This window comes from Pygoscelis adeliae, unplaced genomic scaffold (assembly GCF_000699105.1).
Source record: "Pygoscelis adeliae isolate BGI_AS28 unplaced genomic scaffold, ASM69910v1 Scaffold191, whole genome shotgun sequence".
Lineage (NCBI taxonomy): Eukaryota > Metazoa > Chordata > Aves > Sphenisciformes > Spheniscidae > Pygoscelis > Pygoscelis adeliae.
In genome coordinates this window covers 780,167-787,957 of record NW_008824114.1, presented here as the reverse complement: position 1 = coordinate 787,957, position 7,791 = coordinate 780,167, and positions in this window count along the sequence as shown.

Below are 7,791 nucleotides of genomic sequence, written 5' to 3'. Positions count from 1 at the left end.
TAGGGGAAATGAAAATACTCACTTTTTGACAGTTTTAGTCCATGCTTGGGTCCCATGCAAGCACTCGGCCTGTGCTGTGCTACGGGGCAGACCTTCACGCTTGGTGTTCAGCTCTTTTTGTAATCTTAAAACCTGTTGTTGTTCTAAGTACAATAAAGGCAGAATCTCGTTTGTTGGAACACTGCGTGTATTGGGCTTTTGTTTCAGTTATGTGCGTGAAAAATGTTATCCGGTGTGACGCATATCAGCTATTGAAGATGCCAGGAGTAAGTGGGTCATTTTTCAGTGGACGAGGCTGTGTGTCGGGTTATTCATAGGCTGTTTTTCACAGTCAGATTTGGCTATTAATCACGTCTGAACTGTTAATTCATTTACACGTCAATTGACTAATCGTTTCATATATGCCTCTGGGTCTTTTAAATTGAATTTCATTTGATTAATGTATTTCTCAAAGCAAGAAGCTAATAAAGGCCAGTGTCCTCCTCCTTTTGTTGTTGTTTTCAGTATCTTTATGAGCAGTTGTAAATCCATTCTGCTGGAACTTCGTTATGAAATTGACCTCCGCTCTCCAAGTGATAAAAAAGACTGCTTATCAGCCCGCTTTTTTAATGCAAAGCACAGATGTGAATACTGCACAGGGTCAAGATTTTGTTCACTGTGAGTCAAACCAAAGAGCTTGGGAAAAAAAATAATACCTCATCAGTCCATAAATAGCTGCAGTGTCTAGTGTATAATTGCACAGCAGCAGGACACGTACCAATACCGCGCACGCTGAAAGTACAAGGTACTTAGCAGTGCAAAAAACCCTTGCCCATGTGAGTACTGTCATGTTTAGTCATCTGCAGAGAATCTGGCCCCATCCCTCTATTTTAGTCACAGTTAAAAATGAATGTGTTCTATTCAAAATTCACCCTTAATCGAGACTGAAAAATCCACCGCCGTTCACGGGCTGCAGTGCCATCTCAGATACCCGCCAGATATCTTTTAGATCCAGTGTCCCCCTGCCAAACTTTTACTTGGCCGCCAGCGTCCCCCCGGGACATTCAGGAGCCGCCTGTCCAATACGTCATGGGGTGACGGACCCCGTCCTTCCCGTGGCTACGCATCCCCTGGTCTTACGCTGGCCTCTGGCCTCTTAATGGGCTCCAGCCTTGTGTGGCTTGCACAACATTTCCCCGTGTGAGAACAGCAAGGAAATTAGTCCGAGTGTCTGCAGAGGATTGGGGCTGGCCAAAAGGGCAAATTCGCTTCAGCTGAACTAGTTTTGCTCTGTTACGCTCCAGCCTTTTCTGCTGCACATTGTGCATCCGTCCACCACGATGTTCACCGTGACCTACAAGTTGCATCGAAATTGCTGATACCCCTGACCGTTTCTAACGGCGCATGAGCCGTGCAGTCTGGCAGAGCTGGTGACTGCCGCCTTGCCGGCACGGTGCCGGCACTCGTGCTGAGCTGCCTGCCTGGAGTGCGGCAGAGCAGCCCTTGGAGAAGCCTCTGCTCTCCAACTGACCGGCACCGAGCTCTCCAAAGAAAGTCCCGTTACCATGAGGAAGAAGGAGGTAATTACGGTGTGCAAGTCCAGGACGGGTTCAGCCAACATCTTCCTTCTTGCCTCTTTACTCAGATGCTTGCCAAAAGCCGAGCATGCCTGGGTAAGACACAACCAGTAAATGTCTGGCAAGGACAGTTTCTGATACTAAGAACTGTAGAATTGGTCAACTCGCTGCCCTGGCTCTGAATTCAGAGCACAAGGTCTCCAGGTAAAGCTGCCAGTGTCACTATGGTCTGTCTTTAGGGAAGCCCTTGTGATCGCGCACAGACACACACATACAAACAAGGGCTCCAGGGCTCATTTGCCTCTTAACCAGGTCACAGAGCTGCCCGTGCCATGCCACACCGATCGCTGCCCCATCGGCTCTGATGGTCGTTCATCATCCCCCAGCATGGGGGGAATGAAGGAAGAAGAGGAAGAAGACCAGGCATGGGAGACATGGTGGTTGCAGGCATGGAAGGGCTCTAGGGTGGGCGAGCAAAGAGCCTGGTAAACCAGGCCTGACGCTTACGTTGGCAAGGGGTGTCTTGAGGTGACTTGTTTCTACACAGAGAGAAACAGAGGTAGAAGAGACACACCTATGAAATCTCATGAAGGTGGTCATGCAAAAAAAAGACTTTTTTCCCCTCTTCGCTGCTTCTGGCATTGCCCCGTTCCCAGCACCTCAGATGGGAGGCTGCAAGCTCTCTGCCGCTGGTGCTGGCAGGGCTACCCCATCCCTGCCCCACAGCATCACCTCTAGCCGAGGCCAGGACACTCTGTGCCAGCCGAGCAGGGGCTGGGGACCACGAGCAGGGCACTGTCGGGCTCTCCCGGCTGTCCTCAGGGCAGTGGCTGGCACTCGTGTGTCTCCATCTCTGCTGTGACCGCAGGAGAGCAAAGTCCAAGCTGCCAAACCCGCTGTGCGGGCAGAGCCAGGGCTCGGGCAGCCCAAAGGGACGGGGGATGCGCAGCTCCCTCCAGGCAAAGCCGTGCTCCCCTGACCCGGGCGAGAGCCGCCCCAGCTCTCCAGCCCGGCGGAGATGGGGGGCTCGGGGGGCTCAGGGCAGCCCAGACTCCAAAGGGAAGGGAGAAACGCTCGGGCCAAGTGTTCTGTCCTTGGCAATGGTCTTGCTCTGGAGCAGAAACCCACTTAATAACCACAATAACAGTTCAATTTAGAAAAAGCAACACTTTTCAGCAGGGAGGAGGACTTGCTGGGAGGTCTAGAAGGGCTGCAGAGCCTCACTTCATGCTGCCAGGTACATTTTTCTGTAGGTCTCTGCAGCCCCCGGCCCTAACCCTCCTGGCCCAGTTAGCAAATAGCCCCTGTTCCGGGCAGGCTGCCGGGTGCCCTTCCTGGACCTTTGTGATAACAAACGCAGCGGGACCTTTTCTGAAAGACTCTGTCAGCCGAGCGAGCGGGACTGCTTGGGGACACGGCAGCTCCCCCGATGAAGCAGCGGGGAGCAGCAGGCTGTGCTTGGCAGGGGGCCCATCTGCTGCAGGATGGGCTCTAACACACTCCCTAGAACAGCCTATTTTACTTATGACAATGTTTCCTTTTTTTTTTTTTTTTTTTTTTTTTTTAACTGAAAACATCTCATGTCAAGCAGCCCTAAAATGGCTCTGTGCTTTAAAGCAGTTTGCTTGCCTTTGTCCTTAGAACAACCAGTGGGAAATTTTTAAAACAGAAAAACTGTTCCATTTCCTAAAGCGATAATGAGTTGCTTTAAACCCACATTTCGACAGTGGTTTACCTCCCCGGGGGGGGGCCCTGGGAGCGCTGCGCACACTGACACAGCTGCACTGGCAACCATTTCCCTGTACGCCGTCCAGTTGTATCAGGGTTTGGGCTGCACTGACCCTCTAAGGCTCCACCAGAATGAGCCAGTGGAGGGCAACGCTCTGCACGCTGGATTATTTCAGCAGCGCAGCCCAAACCCATTCCAACTGCGGGGACCCCCAGCGCGGGCTTGGCCAGCGTCCCCCGTGGGACACCCACCTGCTGTTGAAGCCCCACGTCAGTGGGGGCTTCCCCGCTCATCCTCCAGCTGCGGTCACAGTCTCCTGGACCTGGTGGCCCGGGCAGCTCCTCCGTCCCCCTTGCCAAGCCGGGCTCAGCTCTGCAGCTGGATGAGTGCGGGGCGAGTGACGGGGGTGCTGAGCCATGCCAGCAGGCAGGCTGCTGCCTGCGCACGCCGCCCGGGCCACGCACGTGTCGTGCCTCTGCATCACACTAAGGGTTCAGAACCCGGCCATCGAACTGTCCTGTGACTGACGATATCCTACAGCGCTTATTCATCCCAGTCAAAGAACAGAAGTAGGACCAGCAGCCACCAGGACACTGGCTCTCCATGGGTCTAAAACAGCCTACGGACTATTTAAACAAAGCAATTGCAGACAATGGCCCGAGACTGCCGTTTATACAAACGCCGTGGTAAAGGACTCCCAGCTGTGAGAAGCTGAGTGGGATGGTGTGCCTGAGGCCACGGGGCCTGGTAATGAGCAAATTAATTCTTTATTATGAAAGTCCTTTAAATTTAGTTTAGTGTCTCCAATCCGTGTAGCATACAAGTTTTTGCAGCTCCCTCTGGGACAGACTAATTAAAACTCCAGACTTCACCTGGAGCCGCAGAGAGAGCTTGGCTGCTGCTATCCCACTGACCCCCCCCTCCGGTACCCGGGCTGTGTTCAGTGCTGCTGCAGACCCCCCCGGGGCAGCCCCGGGAGCGCCCGAGGCCCCAGCAAAGGTGGCGATGGGCTCTTGGCGGCTCGCTGCTCTTCTCTTGCCCAGCTCAGCAGTTTGCTCAGCCCAGCCTGAATCCCTGTGGGAGCACAACGAAGTGCTTTAAGGTCCAGGTTTTAACAAGAGAGCAGCTTACAGCCGGCACGGCAGTGGGAGTGCAACAATACTGTCCATGCCAAGCCTCTGGTACGAGGCTTTTTGGGGTGGTTTTGGTTTTTTTTTACCACGTGTGAACACACCAGCTTCACACAGAAATCATCCTTACTGTCAGGAAAAGCGTGGAGATGAGTAACGAGGCTGCCAGCATGCTCTGCCAGCATGCGTTGCTGAGCTGGGGCAAAGTCGTCCGGTTCGCCCGTGTAGCCATCTCTCTGATGAGGAGACGCGAGACCTGGCCAGTCCAGCTGCAGCAGCCCCCAGGCTCCGGCCCCCAGCCCCCCTTTTGTACCTGCCCTTTCTGCGGGGCAGCTCCTGACCGCCCCTGCAGCTCCCCCCATCCCTGCCCGGGGAGCAGCAGGGAAGGCGGCAGGGGCTGCTTGCACGTGACGTTACCCCTCAGGAGATCCCATCTGTAGCACCAGTACGCGATGTACCGGGCGAGGAGCATCCGGTGCGGAGAAGGCGTTGCTTCTTCACCGGAGGGATGCCAGAGCTGCCAGAGACTTGGTTGTTTGATGACAGGGGTTGCCTGTTTCTCGCTACTGTTGAAGTTTGTTTCTGGCACACTTGGCACCTCCTGCGTTCCTCCTGACTCGAGCAAACAGTGCCGTGCACAGCTGGGAGAGGTGCCGGGAGCTGCTCTGCCCCCCGCCTGCGCAGCAGCCGCAGACCTCAGCGGGGTCACGCCGACTCCTGTGCTCTTGAAACGAGGAACGCCAGCCAGCTCTGGGGTTTGCTCCTTACCCAAAATTGCTGCCGCCTCCCACCACCGCCGGTGGGTAGACGCCAAGGACAGGGTGAGCAGCCTGCGTGCCCCGCGTCCCGTCCCCGCCAGAGCAGAGCGACCGCAGGGGCACGGCGCAGCGGCACGGTGCCGGGATGAGCCCTCGGGGCCGAGGCACCAGGGAGGGCCCAGGGTGTGCAGGACATGGAGCAAAGGATGCCAGAATCGCGAGGGGACGGAGGTCCTGGGGGGCAACGCGCTGGGGGTGTGTGTGAAGTGGTGTATTTCTCTAAGCCTCCATGGGAATGGCAACGTTTTATGTATGATTTCAAGAATCTTCAGAACTTCTGCCTTTTAGGAGCTCTCACAGACTCTGATAGAGGCTGTGAAAGCACTTCTTCCATAAACTTCTGAAAATATAAGGAAAATAAACAACATCGCAGCTTTTACTGGTTCAAAGCATCTCCTGATTTTTTAAGCCAATTGCTGGATTTTTTTTAGTGGCCCGACTCTTGATTTATGGATTTATAGGCCAAGTAATGCTCCTGACGGTTGCCAAGAAAACGTCCGGTGTAGAAAGCTGGTCCTAAATCAGAGCATTCAGCTGGTTAATTGTGCAGCGAGCTGGGCCAGAGAGAATTATGGAGCTTAAAACTGAGACTCTGATCTTGCAAGAACTGCGTGGGTGGATTCCTGTGCCTTTATGGGTCTCTGTGCAGCACATAAATTTAAGATGTCAGTGCTCCACTAAGTACATTTCAATTCTAAATTTATCATATAGATGTGTCTACTGAAGTGTGCCTTTAACCTCTCCAAATTCTTCCTCTGGGAAGTCCTCACTGAGGCCCAGTCTCAAGCTTTGAGACTTCTTGTTTTGATATCTTTTCTCTGTATAAAAACCTACAAGGTTTTACTTATGCTAGAAAATATTTTTCTTGCTCAGATGAAATCAAAACATTTTCCTTAAGAAAGCAAACCATGCACCTGTGGGTTGGGACACCAGAATTGTTGGGATAGCGCCTCGGTGCTCGTTCCAATCTGTAATCATTTACTACAAGGGTTAATAGAAAAAGAAAACAGTTTCTTTCCCTGAAACACGGTTGTTGTTTCAGTACCCAGAAGGTACTGCAATAACAGCCCCAAATGATCCCAGCTTAAAAATCAGGAGGTTTCTAATCACGAAAGAAATGAGATTTTGCAGTCTGTATTCTTGCTCGGGGGGGTTAATCAGAACCCAGCTGTGGTTAAGATGGGATTTGGTTAGTTTATAAAAGGACACACACATGGTTATGCCCTTGCCTGTGCCGGTGGCAGACAGGACCCGTGGGGCCATGGAGCATCTCCAGGTGATGTCCCAGGGCCAGCTGGAGCTGCCTGCCCGGTCCTGCCTTCCCCGGCCCCTCTCCTCCCCCTGTGCCAGGGGGTGCACCCCACAGCCGAGCCGATCGCCCCTGGCTTGAGCACCCACCTACATGCCGAGCCCTCCTAATTACGGATGTGAACCGAGCCCTCGCGAGGGAGCGATGTCGCCGTCTGAGCCCTGTGAACACTCACGTTGTAATGAGCTGCACCAGGCTGGAGGAGCTGAGGAAGAGTTCTCTGCCAGGCTCCCTGGCCTGTCGTGCTCTGTAGTCATTTGATCGGGACTGTGGGCTCTTGCCAGCTCACGTTATTAGGGGTAGTCTTTCCGGCTGAAGAGATGGGGAAAAAGAAAAAAGGAGCAAAGGAAGCATTTCACGTTACATGCAGTGAGCCTTATGCATGAACCGTGCGATTCGGCTAGCGCTCGCCCACCGCTAACAGCAGAGCACAGCTACGAAGAAATCAGCTTTTCACTCGGTGCTCCCTGCCAGAAGAATGATTTTCTTCTTTGGTAAAAGAAGAAAGGCCAAGACTGTCAAATTCACAGAGCTCCAATAAATCCTGCTGTGGGGAAGGTGCTTGGGGGACTCCTTTTCCATTCCTGCCCCCGTCAGTGGACAGTGCAGGGGCTTAAAGGGCACCGGCGATTCCCAGGGCTGGAAGAAAGATGCAGTGGTTTAGGGGGATGGAGGGGCCGGGCACCCCATGTCCAGCTGCCCCTCGGGGGAGCCGTGGAGCGCTGCGTGCCGCTGCTGGGGACCGCTCCTGCTGCTGTACGCGGGGTCTCAGGCCCCACGCCGCGATGCTGAACGGGGAACGGAAAGGCAGGACCGTGCTCGGCAGGGACGGTGCCCAGCTGGGCGCTTGCTCTGGGGCCCGGAGCCAGCGCATGGCACAGACCTGCTCCGAGCCTGCAAACCCGGAGCTGGGACTGGGGACGACGGGGCAGATGGTCTCTCGGGGAGACCTCCTGGACAACCAGGACACAAATACTCCGATGGTAACGGTCGGCTGTGAAGCCATGGGGCATGCCTGCAAAGCTCAGCACCCTTGAACTAGGGCTGGGATGGTGCAAAATAATTACAGAAAGGATACTCAGAAGAATACAGCAATTAGCGGCCTGAAAAAGGGTGTAGGTGAGAACACTCCCCGTCATTCAGCTGAAGACCCTCACAGACACTAGAGCTGAATTCATTCAGCTTAAACTGCCGGAGCGGTTCCAGTCTCGCACGCCGTTCCTGGTCTTCTTTCCACCACTAAAATATT